At 31.1% G+C, this 25,501-nt stretch overlaps 1 long non-coding RNA gene across 1 annotated transcript in view; it reads left to right on the top strand.

Annotated features, from left to right (window-relative positions):
- LOC139425554 (uncharacterized) overlaps positions 1–23,359 on the top strand; it is a 54,050-nt gene extending 30,691 nt beyond the window's left edge. The window contains exon 4 of the long non-coding RNA XR_011636763.2: positions 23,254–23,359. This is a non-coding gene — a long non-coding RNA (uncharacterized LOC139425554). The remainder of the gene's footprint in view (positions 1–23,253) is intronic.
- Positions 23,360–25,501: the final 2,142 nt, after the last annotated feature.

Genomic DNA, 25,501 nt, shown 5'->3' with positions numbered 1-25,501 from the left:
AATTAATTCTTCTATATTATTTTTTTTTAAATATTCTCTATTAAATCGTAAATTGGTCTCACTCGAATAACCCCTAAACAACTCTTAATAAAAAAAAACCTGCACCCGAATGTTCTCATTGTGGGGAAAAATTCACTATTAGAATATTTTAACCAAGTGTAACAAAACCCAGAGACAACGCCATTTTGGTAGCTTTAATCTAATATTAGGGTGACCAGATTTTTTCGGGCAATTCCGGGGACACTCATCTCTACCCCTCCCCCCCAATTTTATCGACAGAAAAAATTGGAAAAAAAATTTGATCATTTATCTTAAAAAATATTTATTTTTTTCGTTTACATTTTTTTTATAATTTAGTATATAAATTATATCGTTAAAATCGTGATCATAACATTTTTACACAATTTTAAAATCTGTTAACAAAACAATTGTATTGCTTTTAAAATTATACTATTTCTAAACACCGTATTTTTTTGAAAAATGAATCTTCTTTAAAATTTCAGGATTTTTTTTGAGTAATTGAGAAAATATGTCACATGAAAAATCAAAATTAATCAGTACAGATAAAACCGCTTTCACTGTATTCACATCCATTCGAGATTTTTCTTTAGTTCAATAGTTATTTATGCGCGAAAATACCCGTTCTACAGGCGCATTGCTGCTTGGCCAGCACATTGCAAGCTCAACAATTCGTTTGATATTTGTAAATGGTATATTGTTTTTTTGAAAATAATTGTTTATTTCGCGCCATTTGTCTGTTATGTGTACGGATTGGTATCATTTATCGTCTTTTGAATCCAAATAACCTTCAGGATAAGTAAACTCGTCAAATAAATCGTCGGAATTAACATTCAAAATTGCACATTTTGAAGAGAGAGACAGAACTGCCTCGTCGAATTCAGACCGTGAAGGCTTACAATCTAAAAGAAGGCACTTCAAATCAGACATATCATCGTTGTTATCGTTCCAAGCTTCTAAATATGAAATCGCAGCTTCATAGAATTCTTTCGAAGCTTCTAAATAAGAATCTTCAGTAATGATATTCTCAGCAATCAATTTAGTCAATTCAGGTTTTACAACAAGTGGAACAAATTTGGCATTCCTTTGTGCTTTCAATTTAAATATCAAATCCTTGACAACCGCTCCAGATTCAATAGCACATTTGTCATCGCTTTCAATTTTCAAGATGCTTTGATTAAAAATTGCTGCATGCGAATGCGCAAAAAACAACCATAACTCGGTTGTTTCACTCTCAAAATAATTCTTCAAGATTTTTGGGCACTTTTTTTCAGACAACATAAATTCTTTAAGAGATGAATAAATTTTAAGAATTCTTTCTACAGCAGGAAGTAATGTTAACCACCTAACATGAATGTGTCCTAAAATTTGATGATATTCTTGGTCAGCATACTCACAAAATTCTTTCAGTCTTTCAATTCGGACTGTGTAAATTTTAAAATAACTAAAAAGTTTAGATACCATAACTTCAATATCTACAGGCAAACAATCAAAATCAGTTTTAGCGCCATTATGTATAATATGCGCATTACACCCAAAACCAAAAATATCTCTTCCTAACTCAGTTTGAAGTTTAGTATGAACATTTTCTGTTCCTCTTCTTAACAATCCTCCAAAATTAGTGTTAGTATTATCCGCAGACAAACCAGCCATTTTATCCTTCAATTGGAACTCGAATAGTGCGTTTAATATTTCTGAAGATAAAATCTTTGCAGTTTCTCCTTTAATTTCGTTTAGTGATACAAGTTTATTATTAATTGGATCTTTAGCACAGTCCCACTGAAAATACCGCACTAAAATAGGAAGTAATTTTACATGATTGTGATTGGAAGTATCGTAAGATATTGTTACAAATTGAACAGACTGTAAATCTTTCCTCAATTCAAGAAATGCCCAAGGAGAAAAAACATTGACAGAGATAGCTTCGCATTTTGTTCGGGCACAAGAAAATTTCTTGTCTACAAATTTCTTCTGTAAATTTGAAGTACAGTCCATGCTGCGAAACGATTGGTTGTGACGAATGGTGTGAAATGCAAGCGTTCCTTCATATGTTGCTAAGTCAAACTCTTCTTTGGATGGTTCCAGCTTACGAAATAACTGTTTGACGGATTTCGTTTTTGTTTTTGCTGCCAAAGCTTCTTTGTGTTTAATTGTAAGAATGTGATCTGCTATAGCTGTTCGTCCTCCACTTCCAACTGAAAACGTTGCTCCACACACTGTACATTTTACTTTGGAAGAATTATCAGGATTCGGTTCAATAAATGGAAACTCGTTTTTCCAATCATCCAAATAATGGCATTTTCTTTTTTTTTTGTTTCTGTTGCTATATTGACATCTATTTTAATAGAAATAAAAATATTTTTCTAAATATCTATTACGATAACAAATTATGAGGTTTTCAAAATGTAGATTCGACTTCGCGTGCAGGTCGTCGGGCTACCGAAGCGAGGGGTGCCATCCCCTCTGCAGAGGATCAAAATTGTGATGGCATATCTTCGGATCATCCTCAGGGATGTTTCCCAGACCGTCGCCAATAGCCCATTGTGCAGATCTAGTGCGACGTAAATGAACAACAACAACAACAAAATGTAGAATAATTAGAATTTATAAAAATTAATTAGTCGTAAGTGATAATAATAACAATTTCATAAAAAATGGTTTTATACTTTATTGGTTAGATATTGGTTAGATATAAATGTTTACCTGATTATAAAATGTTTTAGTTATTTTTCTAAAATAAAACGGAAATGTAGTAATTGTTGTTTTTAGTGGAAATTAGCTAATATTGGCAGTTTATGTAACCCAAGATATTAATTGTTTTAAAAGCAGCAACTAATATTCATGTTACGTCTTGTTTTAAACTTCTTTTCTTATATAAACATGTCGTACAGCCTAGTAAAAATGTAAACATAACTAGATATTAAAGTTATGTGTTCCAAAATTTCTGTAGTATAAGTTATAGTGCATTCTTAAAAACTAGTTTACATTTAATTTTCAATGCTTACATTAATTTGTATGAAAATTTTTGAGAAAATAAAAATTACATATAACATATTTTTATCAAATATTTTACACAAAATTTTTTCAATTTTATAACCGGGGACAAAACCGGGGACGGAAACAGACCGGGGACACGAGGTCCTCGCCGGGAACAATCCCCGGAAATCGGGGACGTCTGGTCACCCTATCTAATATGGACTTTATTAATTGTCTTCTGGATCGGGTATAAAATTACAAGGCTACAGTGTTGAACATTGGTAATCGTAAACCCAAAATTGGGTCGGCTGTTCAACGACTGTTGTATATAAAAAATAATAATGATAAAAAAAAAAATCTGGCTTAAAGTCCTGAATTTCAATCAGTTATTAAATTCTTTTAATTACTAATGATGGGCTTTTAATACAGTGCTTTTTTTTACGCTTAACGTATAAAACAACAAGAGTTGCCTTAACCTATTTAAATAAGCACTTGCCTTTATTTCAATTTTTTTAATTAAATCCTTTTTTAACAAGAAAAAAAAGTTAGTGACCCCAATTTTTAGTAAAATTGGGCTACGGCAAAAGAAAAAGTAATAAATAACAAAACATTTTGGGGGAAATTAATATATTATGTTTGAATGTATTGAAGCGATTGTCTTTTCTAAAATGGTTATAATATTTCAGCTTTTAAATAAAAAGATTTTATGATAGTTAACGTTAAAACTTTTTTCGAATTGTTTTCAAATAATGAGTAAACGGAAAAATGAACAGTTGTTCATTTTTTCCATTTACTCATTATTTGAAAAGAGTGTCGCAACACAGTGTTAACCGCAATGCATAAAACACTGATCAAATTGCGGAATAAAGTACCAGCCCTTTGGATGAATCATCCATAAAATCCATTTTTACTGTAAAATATTATACCGTAATTTTTACGGCATTCATTTAATTATAGTAATTCAGTGATTTTAAAGTAATTATTTCAGTAAAAATTACGGAATATCAAATTTTTTGTTCCGTGGATTTTACGATAAAAAGTACCGGCATCCGGTTCTTTTAATCGTAATTTCATCCGGAATTTTTTACAGTGCAGAGCTGTTTACGTGGTAGTTGAAATGTCCAACTCCGACTTATATTCAATTCAAATTTTCACCGAATCCCTAGAAAGTGATAATATTATTATTAAATGAATGCTAATATCAAATCATAATTTTCTATTTTATTTATGAAGTATTAAAGTAAAATATATTTATATATTTTTGTACCACCATGCTTAAGAGTCTTAATCATTTTGTTAAATAGTATGCCGTAGTTAAAATTTCTGTCCATAAACTTTGAATTAATCCTGATAATATCAATTAATTAAAAAATAAATCTCATTTCATTCGAATAAATGTTTAATTACGTTAATTTCTGGTTCCCGAATTTAATAGATTGTTAAATTCAATTTATTACTAATGGGGATATTTTCAGATCAAAGATTACATGGTGATTTTTTCCTATCATTTTTTTTCGGATGCTTTACCTCCGGTGCGAGGCTTGCGATTTGGGAATTCCTGATCTAATAATGAGAATTCAATGAATATTTTTAAAAACAAAATAAGTTCCACATTAAACTATAATATCAGTGTTTTAACTTTTAACCATAATTATCTACAAATTCGATGTAACCTTTTAAATTGAACAGTTTTTCCGTTCAATTTCACCCATAATCTGTTCAATTTCAACCATCGAGTAATTAAATTCAAGATATACCATTATAGGGTCCAACTTAGCACCGTATTAAGGGTGCAGCAATTTCACGCGATTTTAAAAATTCAACGCATTCAGAAATTTAGAACAAAAGAGCTCAAATAAGTACTAAACCTAAAATATTTAATCAGCAGCATGATGTTTTCTCATCAGCCGTGCTAGACAGAAGAAAAATAAGAAATTTATCTGTTTTCCAGTTATCAAATTTCCAGGAACGAGAAGTGAAAAATTGTGGGGGGATTTCGAGGGATCTTATATCCCTGATTGATTATGTCCAAGAAAGCTTTGACATTTTGACCTTGAAAAATAAATGATCTATGAGGAATGAGGGAAAAACAAGTGTGGGGCAAATTTGTGAGGGATAATATGATAGACGGATTTGTTTTTGTTTATGCAGCTGATGGATTCTAAGAACCGTGGAAGGGCAACAGAAACTGGATACTTCCACGAAATCACTTCGTTTTTTTTCTTTCCCGTTTAACTCGTGATGAAAATCAGTCATTTGTATCATAAACATTTTTTACGCAAATAAAATATTGTATGAATGATTTTTCTTTTATCAAACGTAATTATAAAAACAAAATTTGTCTATCAAACTTAAATTTTTATTAAAAAAAAAGGGGGTGAAAGTGTCTCAATAAAAGCTTTGTAACACATTTGTGTTGAAATTAAATGGGTATTTTTTCTGTCAATTTTATTTTTAAAGCTTATTAACTGCCTGCAATTTTGATTCTCTCATACATCACTGTAGTTTGGTTGATGCAAATTTTTTGCACACCCAATAAATGCGAATTTGCATTAACAATAAATTGATATAGTTACCAGTTTTAAATAATTGAGTTACCAAACACCGACTGCACAAGGGGTATATACACATGCTATAAGGGATTATGACAAACCTCAAATAAATTATTTATAAAATAAAATAAAGTTGAAAATTATCTAAGACATTTATGGTCCCGCAGTGGACTAGTCGTTAAGACACGGTTCCCAACAAATCACCGAAGTCAAGCATCACTGGCTGAGGTCAGTGTGCGGGTGGGTGACCATTTGGATTAGTCTGCGTAGGGATCGAGGGTGTGCGGTACTGGTCCTCGTTAAACTGTCTACCATAATGTGCTCGACTTCGCGCGCAGGTCGTCGGGCTACCGAAGCGGGGGTGCCATCCCCTCTGCAGAGTGCAGAGGATCAAAATTGCGATGGCATGTCTTCGGATCATCCTCAGGGCAGGGATGTATCCCAGACGGTCGCCAATAGCCCATTGTGCAGCTCTAGTGCGACGTAAATGAACAACAACAACTAAGATATTTATGTAATTGAGTCACAATGGCTCTGAGGTTAAGGCACTGAATTGTCAATGTGAAGAACTGAGGTTCGATCCCCAGTGGCGGCTTGAAGCCCATCCAGCTTCAGATCAATGGGTGCCAGCTTGCCTGAGAAGTAAAGACAGCTTGTGCGCAATGCTTGCCACAACCACGCCTTTGGTCACTGTTGCAGGAACGTCTTTTGCTATTAATGTAAATACATCAAAGAACTAACGAAAACTTAAAAACGAATGCAAATGAAAAGAAAAATATATCTACCCTATCTGTTTACTCTAATACCTTATCTTTTCTATACATGAATATTTTTTTAGCTAATAAGCAAAAAACTGCTCAATCCTATGTTGATTCTGTTGATCAGATATTTACTAGTAATGTATTACTAGTAATGTATTACATGTATTTTCTGTTCATTCAGAAAAGTAATTACTTTTGCTGCAAGTTCTTGCCTGTACCATTTACCATTAATATATTCATAAACTAAGTTGAGTTCTTTATGCAATTAGATTAATAGTCTTAGAAACGGAAGGCCTTATACTTACTTTTTTTTCTATACGCTATAATGTGTATACATAAAGGCCGGTTGGGGAGGTTTGACCCATGATTCAAAATCAGGGATGTTAATAGATACCCCTCTCAAAGATGAAGTCGAGAAATGTATTTATGTATTTATTTAATTTCATTTGTTTATTTATGTCTGCTTATTATTTATTTACATTTCATTGATTTATACCTGTATTTATTTATCAAAATTTTCCTTATTTATTTATAAACATCTGTAATCTCGATTTTTTCTAGAAATTCCCTCACCTTTTTTTAACTTATAATTCCAAAACCAAAATTATTATTTTTCTCAAAAAATAATGAACAAAGTAAATTTTTCTCTTAACATTAATCTAATATACTTTTTTTTTTTTAACTATCATACATAATAGTAGTTTTTAACTATCATACATAATAGTAGTTTTTAGCTATCATACATAATAGTAGAAAACAAATGTATTTTTTTTGTTTTAATACTTTCAAAATAAAAATTAAAATTAAAATAAGGATAAATTGAAAATTATTCTCTTTCAGAAAACAATAGATGGAGAAAAAAATAAGAACAAAAATAAACAAATCACGATTTAGCAAGAAATGTTTCATATATTTAAAATAAAATACATCATTTCCGTTTAAATATGTTTATTTTCTATACTTCGTTCATCCAAATTTGTATGAAAGCATTATAATGCTATTGTTTTATCTTCGTGAACAACAACAAAAGAGTAAATTGTGAATTCAATTTCATAATTATATTGCAAAATGAACAGTTTATTTAAGAACAATGAACCATACGCTTTCCTTTAGAATTTTATTCATTTTAATTTTGCGAACTGCAGGTATGGAATGAATTTTAAAGTATCGATTTTATTTACTTTGAATGTATTAGAAACAAAAAGTAATTAATTTTTCAAACAATACGTTCAAGTTTTTTATTATTAAAATAGCTTTATTAATGTTTTATCTTTTATAATTTATGTTAATTATTTCTCTTTTTATAATTCTTCTATCTAAATTCTACCTTAACTAATTTACTCAGTTCTTAAAAAAAAGTAATGCTGATTACTTTTATTTTATTTTATAAGAGTCAAACAGTCGTCCCAATTCTGAATTTACGACTATTTATGTTCAACTCCGTAGCCTTGTAATTTTGAACCTAACCCCAGAAGACAAGCGTACTCTTGGGCCAAGCGTCAGGACAAACTACCCTTCGATGATTTTTCGATCAAACTAATCCCTAGTTGCGTTACATAGAGAAGAAAACCACCGAAACATCCCTCGGTTAGCCCGATCGCAAGGGGACTCTAACTCATGATCCATCTACCACTGAGGATATTTTTCCGTCCTCAGTGTAGTCGGAGTGGGCCGGGAGCAGAATTCGTAATAACCAGCCACCGTTGGAATTCAAACCTGGGTTACCTCATTGAGAGCCGAACGCTTAATTCCCTGAGCCACTGCGGTTTATGCTTATTAATTATAGACTCGGGAGTACGAACCTTCCCAAGCGCGACGACTTTTAATATGAACCCGACTGAGCCAGTTATTGTTTACAATTTTTTGAATATAAGCCCACGCGAGATAATCGCATTTCTTAAACTTGATTACTGTTAGAATTTTCATCCTCAAAATTACTGTAAAATAAACGACCGCAGAACATCCAAACAATTAACTGTAATTTTTCAAGGTTAGGAATATTTTTCTTACCTTTATGGGTTTGAAACCGTTTATGATTGGTATGGTTAGAAAATCGTGAATGCAAAATAACCAGTATGATTTTAAATACGTAAAAATGAAATTTAACTGGACTTTGACCTTAGGTCAGGATAGGCTTTTCGTTAGGTAACGGGCATTAGTACTAGGCTGTGATTGAGTTGTGTTTTGTCAAGTGAACGGATAAATGTTTCTTTTATAGTTCATCTGCTGTTATCATCGATCGTGAGAGATATGAAATACTAAATTCTTTTGTATAGCAGCTCTGAGGCATCCCATCTATGCGTGATTGAGAATGTCGTATTCCAGTAGTCCAGGGTCACAAATTGAGGAGTGCAAGTCACTAAAATTTCTTGTTGTGGTGAAGGAATAGCGCAAATATTGCCGTGTCAACCCTGGGATTCGGATCCCAGTTCAGCCGGTCATAAACTCTCGTCTTCCTCGTTTAAAGTCTGTATCCAGCAGCGAGGATCAGAGTGACTTCCTTAGTGATGATTACCACACACTTATGACTATAAGATTATTAAGCAGCCGCTTTAAAAATCCGATGATAGAAAATAAAATATGAATTAAAAATTGTTTCCGTCTTTTGAAGAACATAAACACAATTTGCATCGGCTGTGGGCCTAGTTGTAGCTGATTTTGATTGAAGTAAAATTCTGTTTCTCAGAATTAGTTAAAAGTTAGAATACCATCTGTTTTTTTATTTATTTTTTTTCTATTGTTTTGGTTAAATATTAAAAGAAAAACATCCACTAAATAAATTGTTATTTAAACATTTAGGAATTTCTAACAGTGAGATACAGTAACTCAAATTGAGTGAAAATATAGCTCGATATAATACCTAAATAATTTTGCACGTATTATTAGTTCAAAATTGTGATATCATGTTTCAGCTATGCACCGCTTTTCCTGAAAGTTCGTTTTTATTCTTATAGCTTATAGAGCTTATTATAGCTGTTCTGAGTAATACAAATTTTAACTTATACTTCGTCGTTTTTTTATTTTTTTAATTAAAAATTTTTTAAAAAAATCTAATTAAATGCATGAACTTTCATTCCCACTAATAAGTCATCATATTTTTTTAATCAATACGCCACAATATAAATAAATAAATAATAAATGTAGCACAATTTGAAACCGTATTCAACCGTCAAACCTCAGGGAAGCGCAAAAGTATGGTCCCACGAAAACTCAGGGAAAAATTATCTAAACAATGGTTAAAAAATGAACAATGTTTTGCCTCGAACAATATTTCATTCATTTTCCGTTGAGCAAACTCCTTTTTACTGTACACCGAAGAGCCATTACATTATGACCACCCTGCTAATAACATGTAGGACCTCCTTTAGCCCTCAAAACTGCTAGCACCCGCAGTGGCATTGAATACACAAGGTGCTAATAGGTAGTCTGAGGTATCTGGTACCAAGCCCTCACCAACTGGTCCTGCAATTCCCTCACATTGCGCGGGGGTAGCGTGGCAGCAGGAATTTGGTTTTTCAAGTAGGACCACAAATGCTCTATTGGATTAAGGTCAGGTGAATTTGGGGGCCAAGAAAAACTTGAAAGTCACTGGAATGCTCCTCAAACCAATCCATGACGATTCGACCCTTATGACATGGTGCATTATCCTGAAGGTAAACACCATCCCCCGCAGGAAAAACTGTTGCCATGAATAGGTGAACCTGGTCTGCAACTATGTTCAATTAGCTTGCAGACGTCAGCGATTGTTCTATGACGATTATGGGTCCTAATGTGCCCCATGAAAACATTGTTCCTGGGCGAGAAACCATGAAAACCTGGGCGAGCCCATTGTTATAGATGGAGGGTGGTCATAATGTAATGGCCTTTCGGTGTAGATTTCTATAATACGTCTAAATATTTAAGCTGATACAATTGAAAAATTTATTGAATATTTTTTAATTTTGATTCATTTCGGCATCAATTTGCAAAATCATTCAGATAATGCATTACTGCATGTTTGCACGAGCGAATAGATTCTGCAAGGCCTTGAATCTAGGGTCTTCTTCCTGCGTGGAATCGTTCCTTTCGATCTTAAGAAAAATTTACCTTTCGTTTGAGAAAAACAGCGTGTTCTTTTTAGTAAAACATGTAAAAATGGATTAAATAAATTTCATCTCCCTCGTATGACGTTCGGTCCATCTGTCAGGAAAGTTAAATTATTGCCACCCATGATTTTCTAACTTGAAATATCAATGTCATATCTCAAAACAGATAAAGAAACTAGACGTAACATTTCCAAGAGAAGTTAAGCGGTGTGTTTTGTTGAGAAACAATTTGATATTATTCGTATCCACCCAAATCTTGAAGTCATTCAAAGGTCAAAGATCAATCTGGACCACACAGCTAGTTTTCCGAGATTGTTACAATTTTGCATTCTGTTAAGTCATCGTGAAAAGAAAATTTGACAAGAAGAGCTCATAAAATTCAAGTGTGTGCAAAATGAAATCTGCCCCATCAAATGATTTATAGCTTTATCAAAGATTTATTGAGTTGATAAGAAGTACTTCAGATTTGGAAGACCAATGTTATGTTTAAAACCTTGTGTACAGTGAGGAAAAAAAAGGTATATCATCGTGTATAACTTACTTTCTAATGATCAGTTTTTTACGTACTAATAAGTGCTTTTAATAAAACTGAAAAATTAATTTCGAATCAACTATGCTTAGCTACGTTTCAATATTTTAATTAAGTATTTTAAGTAACGAAATCACACACAAACATACTTTCTTTGAATTCATACGCTTTTTTTTCCCGACATATTTGGATTGTAGACTATCTAAATATGGGGATGGGTAGTTACTATCTGTCGTCATGGTAGATAGCAATCCTATAGTAATAGATAGTTTTGATAGATAGTAATAAATAGCTTTGCAGCCTTAATAATAATGTCATTTTTTTTTCCTATTTCGCCATACCTTAGAAATTTTTTAAGCGAATCAAAACATTTTTGGCATTACCATTAAAACTCGTTTTTCTAAAATAAATTCCTTACAATTTTTTTTAAATTTTGAATCTTTTTAATTATTTTACTTAATAATAGTCGAAAATTTTTCGAATTGTATGATTATCAAATTTTTACACCACTTAAAACTAAGCAACTTTTAATAGTAAGATTTAAAAATTAAACAAAATAAGTTAAATAATTTTTAGGAAATAAAAGTTTAAAAATGCCTCTTTTTTGAAATTCTTAAATTATTCAGCCTATTTCAGTTAAATATTGAATCTTTCCCATAAAATGAGTATCAAATTTAAACGTATTGCTTCAAATATGCTTACTTATCCTGTTGGGAAAGTTGACCTAAATTGTCAACTTTTTAAACGTATTTCATTTTTCAAAAGAAAAAGGCATATTACCCCCACCAATATACTATTATTAAAATTGTTATGGGCTTCAGTATAAATAAAAAAATGAAGATAAGAATGATAAGGCATGTGAATTTTTTATACAAGATTTATAAAATTATGAATAATATTATAAATATATTTAACATTATAAATAAAATTATATTTAATATCATAAATAAATAATTTTGTATATATTAAAGGATCGAATAAAAGGGTATTATACTTTACCTTAAAAAAAATGAAGAACTATTTTCTGGCAAAATTAATCATTATGTCAATATTGCTTCTTTATTTGCGTTGTTCAGATAGATTCATGCTAATATTATTTTACTTAATAACCGGCAAAATAAACAGCCAACCCGATTCTGAGTTTATGACTATCAAAATTCAACTCCGTAATAGCCTTATAATTTTGAACCCGATTCAGAAGACAAGGGAACTCCTGAATCAAGCATGGGAACAAACTAGGAATCGTGGTGACCCTTTTGATTAAACTAACCCGCCTTTGCGTTATATGAAGAGGAAAACCACGAAAATCTCTCACGGTTTGCTCGATGGCAAGGTGATTTCAACACACGATCCGTCTACCCCTAAGAATGTTTCAAGTCAGCACTGTGGTTTTTGTGTGCCGGGAGTAGAATTTATATCGACCAGCTAAAGCTAGGATTCGAATCTGGGTCACTTTCTTAGGAGGCGAATGTTCTATTCCCCGATCTTCCTCGGGTTCATGGTATTATTATTTTATTTTATAACCTTCGTTGAACAGCCGACCCAATTTTATGGATTTACGACTACTGATGTTCAACTCCGTAGCCTTTTAATTTTGAACCCAATCCAAAAGACAAGAAACTCGCGGATCAAGTATTGGGAAAGATCTGCCTTTGTGGAGGACTTTTTGATGGAGCTAACCAGCATTTGCGTTACATGGAGAGGAAGACCACGAGAACCTCCCACGGTTATCCTGACGGCTAACCCATGATCCGTCTCCCACTGAGGATATTTCACGTCAGCACTGTGGTCGGTGCAAGCGGGATGCGGAATTCATATCTACTGGGATTCGAACCCGGTTCGCCTCATTGGAAGGCAAACGCTCTATCCCCTGAGCCATCGCGGCTTATGCTATTATTATGGCAACGTCAGGAATTTTATCAATAATAATCATTATATAAGCAGCTCTATTCCATTTGTTCCTCCCTGTAAGCTTTTAGCAAAAGGCCCACTGAAAACTCTGAGCACTAAAAACAGAGCATTATGTTAAAGAAAAAAAAAGGAGCATATCTGATGTAGTTTTCCTTGAACATTTGAGTTCGGTGTTTTTATTCTTTTATCTCTTCTTGTAAGACTAATAAAAATATTTAATGGTAATAATTTCAACGCGTGCAATGATATAAATCTTTGCGTTTTTAGTTCTCACAGTTGAACATCCATTACCCGTTTCATCGCTAGATTGTAAGAAAAGTTTTATCAACTGTTGCAGGAACTTTGAACGGCATGTCTCTCATCTAGAGTTCAGGCGTGCCGTCCTGGTTTACGCATTATCTCCGAAGGTCATAAAAACATAACTGAGATGAAGAAGCCCAGAGATTTACTGCGTCATCTAAAAACTGACCTAAACGAGAAATCATCGTTCATATCAAATGTTCTCAATTCCCCCAGCCCACACCATTTGAGGCGAAAGTTGGGGTCGCCAAAAAAAAAGGACGTCGCGTTAATTTAGTTCAATTCAGCTATTTACTATCCATTTGTTGTGATAATCTATATTCCTTTTAAGGTTAGACATAAGTTTCATGCTGTTGAATTTAATGAGCGGGGGTGGGGGAGGGTGTAACGGAAAAAGTCCCTGAAAAAAAAAAGTTCGCCATGAAAAAACTGAGTTCGAATTAATCGAATATTTATTTGAGTGTAAATAAACAGTAGTTTGAAAATTTACAAATTTGAAAGTTCTTTTAAGTATACAAAAATTAGTTTGCAGATCAGGATAAAGAACTTTTCCCATTTTTCATTAAGACCTAATAAGATGCTTTCAGATTCCAGTAATTGCACTACACTTACCGTTTTGTGACACAATATTCGTATACAAATAACAATTTTTTCGACTACAGTTAAAGCGTTTTCCTTGAATACGAATATTTTGTATTAAAATGTATCACTAAATCAATGTGTTTAATTTTTTTTTAAATTTATGATAAGCTTAACATCAGCTCAGAGACGATTGTTAATTCGTATATCATACTATATATACTATTTACTATCGCAATAAAAGATATGTAACTTGAAAAATATAAATAGCTATATTTTGTAAAATTAATCTTTGCTTATTAGTTAATTTTTAAAAATATATAGTAACATTCGAATAAATATTTAATTACAATAAATTCAGGCTCAACGTTCTGAATCAAATCAATTATTGAATTCATGTAGTTTTTAGTAGTAGTAGTTTATTTACGTCGCACTGGAGTTGCACAATGGGCTATTGGCGGCTGTCTGGGAAACATCCCTGATGATGATCCGAAGTCATGCCATCACAATTTTGATCCTCTGCAGAGAGGTGGCACTCCTGCTTCTGTAGCCCGACGATCTGAGTGCAAAGTCGAGCCCTTTACGGTAGAACATTACAAGGAGGACCAATACAGCACACCCTCCGTCCCTTCACAGGCTGATCATAGAGGACACCCACCCTCACATTGACCGCAGCCAGTAATGCTTGACTTCGGTGATCTGCTTGGAACCGTGTCTCAACGATTAGTCTACTGCGGGACAAACTAGTTTTTAAAGCGAATCACTTTGTGCATCAATTATGCATTGTATTACTAAGGTGATTTTTTTTTCTTCTGATGATTATTTATTTAATTATTTTTGGTACTTTTTTCCAGCGATTAATTGTATTCTAATGCTTTCGAAACTATAATAAAAGAATTTTTAAAAAAAGAAGAAAAAAAAACATGTTCTTTTTTTCTTTTAAAAAGTTGATTAAAAATTAAATAATTTAACAACGAAATGATATAATCCCGTCAGAATCTCATCAATATTATACGTTAAAGTTCATTGAACGCAAAAGTTTAAAGGCGTGTGAAACAGGTACTTTCTGCCGAAAAGTATTTAAAACATAAATTACTTTTATTTTAATTTTTTTATTAAATAATCTTCCTTTACTCTCAATGACACCTGTCTGCCAGATCTAAAATGAATAACTACTAAATTTGGTCGCGTTACTGCTTATTAATTACCTTCTTATTTTCTTTTCTTCTTTCGTATTTAATTATTCTTTGCTGTATTTTAAACTCAATGAGCGACTATTTAAACTTCATTTGCCCGAAAAACATGAATAATTAATAAATTTCTAGTCTTAAAACTTGTTTTTAAAGAAATAAACCTACTTTCTGTGACATTTTTAGTTTTCCAGTTTTGCAAATCCATTTTCTTACTTTTTAGTTGAACTTTTAAACACAGACAAATGTTTATCCAAGTTTCCTGCTGAACGCATTAAAACAAGTCACGATACATCGTTGAATGTTATAAAGAAAACTACTTTACCGTTAAGAATAGTAATGCAGTTTTTGTTTATTTTCGATTTAGATAACGGAAGACTAGACTTAGATAAATTATCATTTTAAGAGATATCATCTCCCTAACTACAGTTTGAAGTAAATCGATATATGCTTCCAGTTTTATGCTTCCGTCTTTAAGCTATGGTCGAATATAATTATTATAATTATATTACTAAATAATGTGTAAATGTAGGAAAATTACATTAAAATTTCTATGCAATAATTAATTTCATAAATATAAGAATTATAATAAATATGAGAATTAAGAATGGTATAAATGAATTAGCTTTATTTTAAATTAGTACGTTTAACATATTTTCAACCGCAAAATTAATTAGAATTGTTGACAGTTATTGTGAAATCAATTGGATTGGATGGTAAAAATATTGAAATAAATCTATTTTATTTTTATTTTTTCAGAGCAGATTTGTTATGAATATATAATTAATAAATTTTCATGCAAACTTAAAACAATCATTTTCAAACGAAAATAAATGATAATTGTTTTCAAATATGGTGGATTATGCTTGATTGGATGGTTGAAAAAATAGAAATAGAAATAAATCAACAAGTCTTATTTTCAGAATAAATTTAACTATTTCTTAAAAACATGGAAAAACTAGCTGCGCATTTTGACTCGAGTCCATTCTTTTGTTTATTTGTTAAACACGTCATAAAATAAGTTTTTCTAGAAAATTATACTAAAGATAAAAAGATTTTAAAACGTATGATTTCGAAATCGTTCTCAGTAACTATTGGGTTAATTTTTAAAAACAATAAGGAGTCCGGTTGCATATTTTAAAATAAAGCAGGAGATAATATTTGAGAAATAAAACTTATACACTACATACGAGATGATCAGATAGTTTTGAATTCTTCATTGATTTTTTTTAAAAAAATATAAGTTTTCTAATATGCTGTATTTTGGCAAATAAATCAAAAATACAATCTTTCGTAGTGAGATAGTATGTCTTCAATGTTTTATTTTAAACAAAATTAAACTTATCCTTCATAAAACAATACAAAAAATTTTTATTTATATTTTAATGTGTACGTAAAAATAAAAGCTAGGGTAAACTGGATGAGCAATACGTAACGTTCAGACATAAAAGTTAATTCTAACCATTTTTAAACGTATAAAAAAAAGATTATTTGTATTTTTAATGAATTACATACAAGTAATACTCTTCAATGCAAAATCTAAAAAATTGCAGTTAAGATATCAAAATGTTATTTATATTAAGCTATCCAAAAAATTTGTGCTGGTTATTGGTAGGGGACTTGCAGATAGTTTGCTACCTACCGAAACATAACATTTAAACGGATCATGGGTTAGATTCCTCTTGTCGTCAGGCTAACCGCATGAGGTTTTCGTTGTTTTCCTCTCTATGTAACGCAAATGCGTGTTAGTTTCATCAAAAAAGTCTTCCAAGAAGGCATATTTCTTCCAATACTTGATTCAGGAATTCCCTTGTCTTCTGGATTGGGTTCAAAATTACAAAGCTACGGAATTGAACATTGGTAGACATTAACTAAGAATTGGGTAGAATGTACAACGTGGGGTATAAAATAAAATAAAATTTTGGAAATAAAAAAGCGAATTACATTTTCTTCCATCATTGGGTTTTAGAGACCCTTATTTCTCAAGGATATAAATAAAGTTAATAAACATAATTTAGAAGATCATTCCATATTTCACTCGAGCATATGTAAGAAGGTAGTTAGAATTTAAGGCGTCAGCAAATATATTTGTCACCATAGATGATTATATTTATCTGGCATTGTGTCTCCTATAAATTGGGCGCCATTGTTCATTGAAATTGATTGCACACGATCTATAGTTAATTCCTTCGTAATATTGTGCATCTTTTCGGTGGGAGAGTCACGCAAGACCAAGGAGCAATGAAACAAAACTGAATAATTTAAGAATTTAGCTTCTAAATTGAGTTTCCTAATCCCCCTTATATGCAGCTCATAAACCTCATTGTTAAAATAGAATAACGGTGCTAAATACGAGGTGAGGTTTATTTAGAGTGATATAAAATCATTGTTCTTTGTTCACACTATTGTTGTCATAATTTCACAGATTATTCTGAGCTAAAATGAGTAATTTTTCAATGAAAAATTTCTGGTGCTCATATCCATAAAGTTCTAGTATTTCCACCAATCCAGGGGTTAAAGAATTTTTAAAATAAGTTATTATAATTGGATATTTTTCACATAATGAAAAGGGCGAATATGGCCTTATTGTAACTAAGTTTAAGTCAAAAAAAATTATTTTGTAGACTGAAGTTAAAAAAGGCAAGTATAATTGAGAATCAATAATGAGAGCGCATGTGCATTAAATAATCTTTTTTGTTTTAAAAAATATTTGAGAGATTTTTTTCTTTCTAAATATAGGCACATCAAGATAATACTGCGTGAGAGGGCAATCGACTAGCATTAAGTTTTTGCATTGATGCGAATTAATTAGTAAACTTGTAGGTATTGGTGCAAGATTGATTCATGGTTTAAAAAATGATTATGATATGAATTAAGAGCTAAATTCATGTATATAATCTAATGTCTCTAAGATATGAGAATAAGTTATCGTGACGTTTATTTCTGATTTCTAAAAGCGATGGTTGAATGAAGTTACCTAAATGACAATGCCTCTGAATTTTAAATTTTTCGTACTTGGTCAAAATATTGGGTCGTTGAGAAGAAAGGCAGAGTGAAAATCAAGAAATTGTCCCTTTTCTTCATTATAAAAATGCCACAAAATGTCAATATGAAGAGCGTTTTTTTTTTAATCTAGTTAATTGTAATTTAATTAATAGTAATTTAATTAACAATAAATGACAATGTGATATTTAATATTAAAAAAGTTTCATCAACACTATACTGTTTGAGTTCATAAAAATATGCAAAAAGTGAGAATTATTTATTGGTTGTTAATCATTTTCATCAACTGGTAAAGTTTCAAAACACTAAAGTTTTTGTTTTATTACTGTCAAATATTTTGCTTATTTAAAAATTCAGTCTATCGAGTACCCACAACTGACGTCATCGTAAATAAACCGTGACATTAGTCGATTCAGAATCCAATCAGATTCGTCACACACGCGTGACGTCGCTTACCAATTAAATCTGATATAAATCGCATGGTTAGGCATAATCATTTCACTTGTCGAGTTGCAAATACCCAATTCTTTCCAGCGTAACAGAATATACTCGTATACAGTTCAAAATTATAGCACTAGTTTGAGAGTTTGATACACTCAAACTATGTCATTTAGTTGGGTCTCATTTACTACATGTTAAGATAGAGAAGGAAAAAAAAGTCTTAAATCACGTGATTTCACATATAACGTTCGATTTTTTGTCTATCTGCAGAGAGCTTACATTCATGATCACTCCAGTCCTATTCTTTCTCCAAGCTTTGCCCGCATGTCTTCTTTTTTTTTATACAAACGAGTAAACGTTTCCATTAAGTCATTTGATATGAAGTTAGAATAAAGGAAGAATAATAATAAGAAAAAAAACCTATATACTTCTACACTTCCCGCAGAGAAACACATGCCCCTGTAAAAGAAAGAAAGCACTCGACTTTCAAAGCGACATTTGTTTACAATCGTCGAGTGTCTTCTACCCCTATTGTATGGAATATATGCATAAGAAGAAGAAAAAAAAGTTGAAATTTTACTCTGAAATGAAATTGAGTAAAACAGGGCATGAAATACAGAACCGGGTACCCAGAAAGAATCAGTTCAGTAATAAAAGAAACAGGATATGAGCTAGTAATCTAAAGATTCTAATATTTCCAATTGGGAAGTGAAGTGGAATATAAGGGAAAATTTGTCTCGACATTTGATGCGCACTTCAACGAGTTAAAAGGACAATCAATTCTCTTTTCATACTGTTCCCTGACGCGCACTTTAAAAGAGTAAATTTAACTGTGTGCAGTCAAAAATATGTAATGGATAAGATATTTGATGTAGATAAGATATTTTTGTCATTAGATGGTAAAGAGTTCGATTTTTGAAAGCAAAGTCGAACCTGTCTATTAAGTTCGCTGATTTAACGAGATCCCGGGTTTAACAAAAAAATACTTAATAGAAGGTTTATTTAATGTTAAAAAGCTTACGAAGAAAAAAAAAGCATGTATTACGAGTATTACTCTGATGTAACGAAGACTTTTACAAAAAGTTCTTGAAAATTGTTTTATGAAAGTTGAGAGGTAAAAAAAATATTCAACTCTTCATAGGAATTTTATTACTTACGAAGAGGTTTAAAATCACTAGTAGATTTATATTTTTTTAAACATTGTAAATAAATAAGTAATAAGGAAAAACAATGTAACGTTTGTCTCATGGTTTTCACTCGATCGTTCATACCTTGAATCACACAAACAGTTGAAGCTGCAGAGTTGCAACACGGCAACGGTTGCAATAAACGAAAGATTGCAGCAATAAGCCATTCAAAAAGTTGTATACCAACTGTTGCTCACGTGTCTGTAAACACGTTCATGGCTTAATATTTATAAAACGGGGGATCAAATGTTTAGAAATTTTAATGAATTCACTACTATTGACACCAATAAGGAGCTAGCAATTAAAAATCCACCAATCTCATCTAAAAATATGAGTTAGCGAAAAATTTAAAACTTTTTCTAGTATAAAAAAATATTTGAACCACTTGTATTAAACGTTGCACGATTGCCGAGATGCAAACACAAAAATCTCAAATGTTGTTCGAATCAGTGAAAAAAAAAATGCAACTATTAAATATTTTCCAGTTTATTTTTTTTATATATTTTTGCTTTAATTTTATAGTAGCTAGCTAGTATCGAACGAATGCCTCAGGCCTTAACTCGCTATAAACTAGTTCGATTAGTCAAAGTTTAAATAATTAACTTATTAACAGGGAATTTAATTATTTAATCAAAATAATAATTAAAAGTTTATTACATTCCGATACGACAGCTATAGTACGAGGATACAAATACCTTTTAGTCACAATTGGAAGTAATAAAATTACATAAAATGTGGGGAAAATCAAAGTTATATAACTTTATTTCGATATTTTCCAGCTTATTAACATACAGACCGCCGAAGTTTCTTAAATGTTATTATTTCTACGCTGGTTTCTGGTACATTACCATTAATTATGGGTTGAGATTTACACCACACGACTTGGACATGCATTACGCGTGTGAGCATTGTAGATGTGCCAGTTTTAGAATTAAAAACGTGATCATGTACGAACAGGAAAATAATATATATTGAGCTGTCTTAAGAAATAGTGAGATTTTCATCTGGTGTCAAATAGCTAAAACACTTGAACTTTTCAATGCATGGTCTCTGCATTACAGACGTTCTCGGCTTGGTTTTGAGTTCCATCGGCTATGCAATGACATTTGTATAGAATCTAAAATAAACACATCATATTGAATCAAATTTTTTTTAAAGGAAACAGTACGTTTAACTATTAACAAAGAACTCCTATTAGTTTCACTGCATCTACTTATTCAATAACTAAAATTTCGTTAAAAATTTTCGAAATTTATAAAAAAAAAATATAGTTTTAGGCAATACTAAGAGAAACTACTATATCACTTTTGAAGTCTTTGTATAGAAAGTGATTGAATTAAGTATTCTAAAAATTAATTGAAAGTTGTTTTGGATTAGTTTAGATGCGTCATACTATAAAGAAGAAAAAGTTAGTTAATAATTTAACTATAGCATAACAGTGATGACGACAGTAACTGCAGATGACGGGAGTAATAAGCGCGTTGAATGCGTGGAAAATATTTGCTTAATTAAAAAATATTGCTTCCTAATTATTAAGAGATAAAAACATAAATGTCAGGGGAAATATTAAATACTTCTCTTTTTTTTGTGGAGTGTTAAGATAAGCATTATAAGGTCAAGATTATTTTTTAATGTTTTCCGAATTAAATTTTAAATTACTTTAAGGTATTCACTGTCTTTTTTTTAATTTTTAAGTAGAATTCAAAAGTAATTTTATTATTGAAGTCGAATTTCTTTCTAACTCAAGTAAAAAAAAAAGTTATTCAACCATTTATTTAATAACTATTGTACTTAAATTTAACTAATATTTCAGTACATGCAATAATAATACTTTGCTATTTGGAAAAGGGTACTTTATTATAATTTAAGATTTTGACAGGCTTATGACACTTCTCTGCTTTACGTTCCTAACAGCAAGGGTAAAAATTTAGTCGCTGGTCTGAAGGACCAATAACTAAAAGATACTACTAGTTTGAACGCATTTTCACATACACCTGTCATTATCATTTTTTTTTAAGTTAAAGTAAATTTATAGGAAAAAGTTTATTACTTAGTTTGTGTAATTTCACAATTATGATGAAATGTGTTATTTTGTGACAAAAATATCGACCAAAACATGAAACTGAAAATTCCATTAATTTACATTGATTGCCACTGATCTGGAAGACCACTGGTAATTATTTTATGGTGGTCAGTCTCATTTTAGTATCTTGGACCAACACACCACCATTAATATCGAGCCCTACTAATAGAGACATGAACACAAAGAGGAGCATCAAAATTTCACATATGGATGATGTTTTCTACACTAGGGAACGCTGCAAGCTCGGGACTGCCTAAATTTCCGGGTTACTGTTTCAGTTGTATTTTAAAGCCATTTGGCATCATTGTGTTTTGAGATTCTTGCAAATAATGTATTTGATTACATATTACTTATGTTTACAATGCTAACAATACTTGTGTTTACAATACTAAAAGTGTTAACACTAACGTAAGATGGTGCACAGCTTGCAACACGAAGAAACAGTAATAAACAAAAGGAAAGAGGCCAAATCAAGACTGCCAAAAAAGCGAGTTATTCAAAATCTAGCTACCATGTCACCTTTTTTAATAATAAATACCAAAATAACTAAAACAAATTTTCACTCCAAACTCCCCAGAATTACATAATAACATTAATATCTTATGAAATACGACAGATTTGAGCTCTGAAATTATCTAATTTATTTCTTTTATTGAAAACAAAATTATTCGTTTGAAAACATCGCCTATCAGAATAACATGTACTAAGCAGCTGCAAACTTTTTAACCGGAACTAAAGTAGGTGCCGAGCTCGAGATGTTTACATTTCTATTGAAAACACCATGCATAATGAATACCTAATATATTTGTTTTTTATTCTGATTTCACCCAAATATTCGGCAGCCGTATTTCTGGTAGAAAAAAAATCACGCCTTGCGACTTTTACTGTGTCAAAGAAGTATTTTCCTAGTCGCAGTGAGATATCAATTATAGTGATAATTTAAGCTAGCATTCAGTTCATAACAACACTTACAATAAATAACCAGCATGCCTGCTACAAGCATGCTTAAAAAAAAGTAATTAAATTTAGTGAAACCAGAATCGAGTATTAAATGTAGAAAAATTTTGTTACCACTTTAAATATAAAATTTTCCTTAAAATTTGAAAGAATTGGCAGACATGAATAATCCAAACAATTTTTCTCATAAACTCGAATTCTTACTGACAGCCACGTTTAAATAATACAGTCCAAAAACTTATGAAAACTTCATAAATACGAGTGTTTTCATCAAATTAGTATTGACCCTTTGTGGTGGTACGTCTACCCTCATCTGCCATCAAAGCAAAGAACCATACTGATTTTAGCACTATATTGCATAGCAGTGATGATATGCCTCCGGCTCCACTCCCAGTTAAGCTTAACTCATGGCTATGCCAATTTTAATATACATTTCTAAGCACTTTTAAATATCAGATTTTAGTCAGAAATTTTTATTAAAAAGGAAACATTAAAAAAATAGCATAATCATCAGCTCACACAGAAAATACTACCAAGTATTGCATTATCAATTACTGTTTATTTAAAACGAAAATATTCCTTGGATTCACGCGCAATAATACATTGTCTTTTATTATATTTCTGCTTTTTATTCGTCACTATTTTTTCAGTTTTTATGTATACGTATCATCTCTTTAATAGGTATCGGAGTTCTTCTGAATTGTGGCTTTGAATAATGTCAGAAAATCCAATTTTTACTTAGAAATTTGTAGCGTAGATGAAAGCAAACAGTAATGCAATAAAATATTTTGTTAAAAAAAACTCAAATTTTTTAAAGTTATTTTCAATTATTACGAATATATATAAATTCGTAGCAATTGAAAATAAATATTTCAATTACTATTACGAATTATTATAAATTTCAATTTCAGCTTTTTCTACATATTGTAAGATAATACATCTCATAACATTTTGGTAATGAAACAGAATCTACTAGACTTATATATGCCATAAAACTGTCCAAAAAATTACTTGAATAGACATGTTTTGTTTTCTTATAATTTTTCTTCATAATTAAACACTCTGTCCAACAAAGTCAACTTTAATTATATTTCTGCACTGAGAATCGCTTTGAAAAAGACATAAAAAAAAAACTCAAAATATTGTTTGTTTTTTTTAGTTAAACAATTGTGCCAAATGTTGTCCTATTTTTTAATATATCACAAGAGGATAAAGTACAATAATATAATTACTTATTAATTTTGATGCATAGGATCATCGAGCTGGTAAACGGATAAAAGCTATCAAACGGTTTGTTCTTAAAATGTTTGAATTATCTGCAGTCAAACGAAACATCTTTAATAGCTATGTTGACTCGAATGCTGAGAACTAATAAAACATGTTATCTGTCGAATCACTACAGTGGAAGGCGTTATAAAAAATTTTAAAACCTGTTCAATAACCCAATGCAAGTTGTCTTTCTTAAGGAGAATTGAACAGTTTTGGATGTTTTAGTTCAGCCTTCCTCTGTGGTGATTTGCTAGAATTCGATATCGCTACCAACCCTAGATTATTACTTTTGGGACTCCCAATGTCAACATTTTTACAAGGATTCTAAAAATATATTAAGTTTCGTAAAGGAACACTCTTCATAATAGTAAAAATTTAAGACTCATAGATTGTTAGAAAAAACTAATTATGGTATGCTATAATTCGAATTCATGGTTAAGATCATTTGTCAACGACACAATAAAATTTAAGCAATGTCAATCAATCAGCTGCAGATTTATGCCATAATATTGTTCAAGTTCCGATAAGCTCTGATCTGCCATAGCAAAAAACCAGTGTCGTATCCCTAGTAGCAACTTGAAACCGATTGCCCACTGTCTAAAAAGTGGAGACGGTCGGTGCACAAAGATAACTGTATTGCCACCAACATTCATAATCCCTTAGGACTGTCAAAGGTGTTGCAGGAGAGTTTTGCTTTTTCAATAACATAAATTAAACTTAGCTTGTAAGCAGCATCGGAGTAAGTTATAAAATATTAAAAAACTAGACCACAAACGCTTTACATTTTCACAAAACTGTGGCTTTTCTCCATATTGACATGCGACATTTTCAAAATAAGAGTGTGCAGAGCTGTCTCTAGATAGGCTTAACTTGACCTAACAGTTATTAGTAACAGTTGCAAACTCAGAGCAGCTATAAAAATAGAATATTATTCGCAAGAAACCATAATTTCATATAACGTTGGAGCTTTCGGAAAACAGAGCTAAAACTATTTTACCATAACTACCTACCATTTTTTTCTTCTTCTTTTTCACTAACTCAATTACTCTAGGTTGAAATCGTCAATTAAAACAGACAGGTATGGTTAATGGGAAAAAAACAGTTTATCAACAAGGTTTCTTTTAATTTTCTTTGAAATATAATTAAATAAGAAAATAATTAAATGCAAACAAACTTTTAATAGATTATCCGTAAAAAAGCATAATTTCATATTAAGAAGTAGTGCTCGAACGAAATCAACTCTCGAAGAGGTGGAGGCAGGGAGGAAAGCCTAAATATGCTTTTAATCTTTTTTATTTAATTTTTACTAAGAAACTGAGAATGGATATTTACTCCATTCCACAGTATCTTTCAGGTCGCCAACCAATCAAAATTTGAGATATAAAGCAAGCAGTATTTTAGTTAATTAATTTATGTCAATATAATTAATAGTTTTTAATAGTTATATAGTATACAGTTGCTTGTTTTTACATAAGTATCTTCGTATTAAGTTCACGTAAAACGAATTTTTTGGCGTCTATTTCAAACTGTAATAAATTTAGATTTTAAAAAATCTAAAAACTGGGAAACATGTAGTTTTAAATTATTTCCTCAAACCGCATCTCTTTATTGTCTTAAAGTTTTGAGTAAAAAAATCAAAGAAGTTCTAAAAATTACCTAG

The sequence above is a fragment of the Parasteatoda tepidariorum genome, chromosome 3 (genome assembly GCF_982258835.1).
Source record: "Parasteatoda tepidariorum strain Cologne lab strain chromosome 3, Ptep-v5.0, whole genome shotgun sequence".
In the NCBI taxonomy this organism is placed as follows: domain Eukaryota; kingdom Metazoa; phylum Arthropoda; class Arachnida; order Araneae; family Theridiidae; genus Parasteatoda; species Parasteatoda tepidariorum.
The sequence above is the reverse complement of the archived record's forward strand: the minus strand, read 5'-3'. Positions and strand labels throughout refer to the sequence as shown.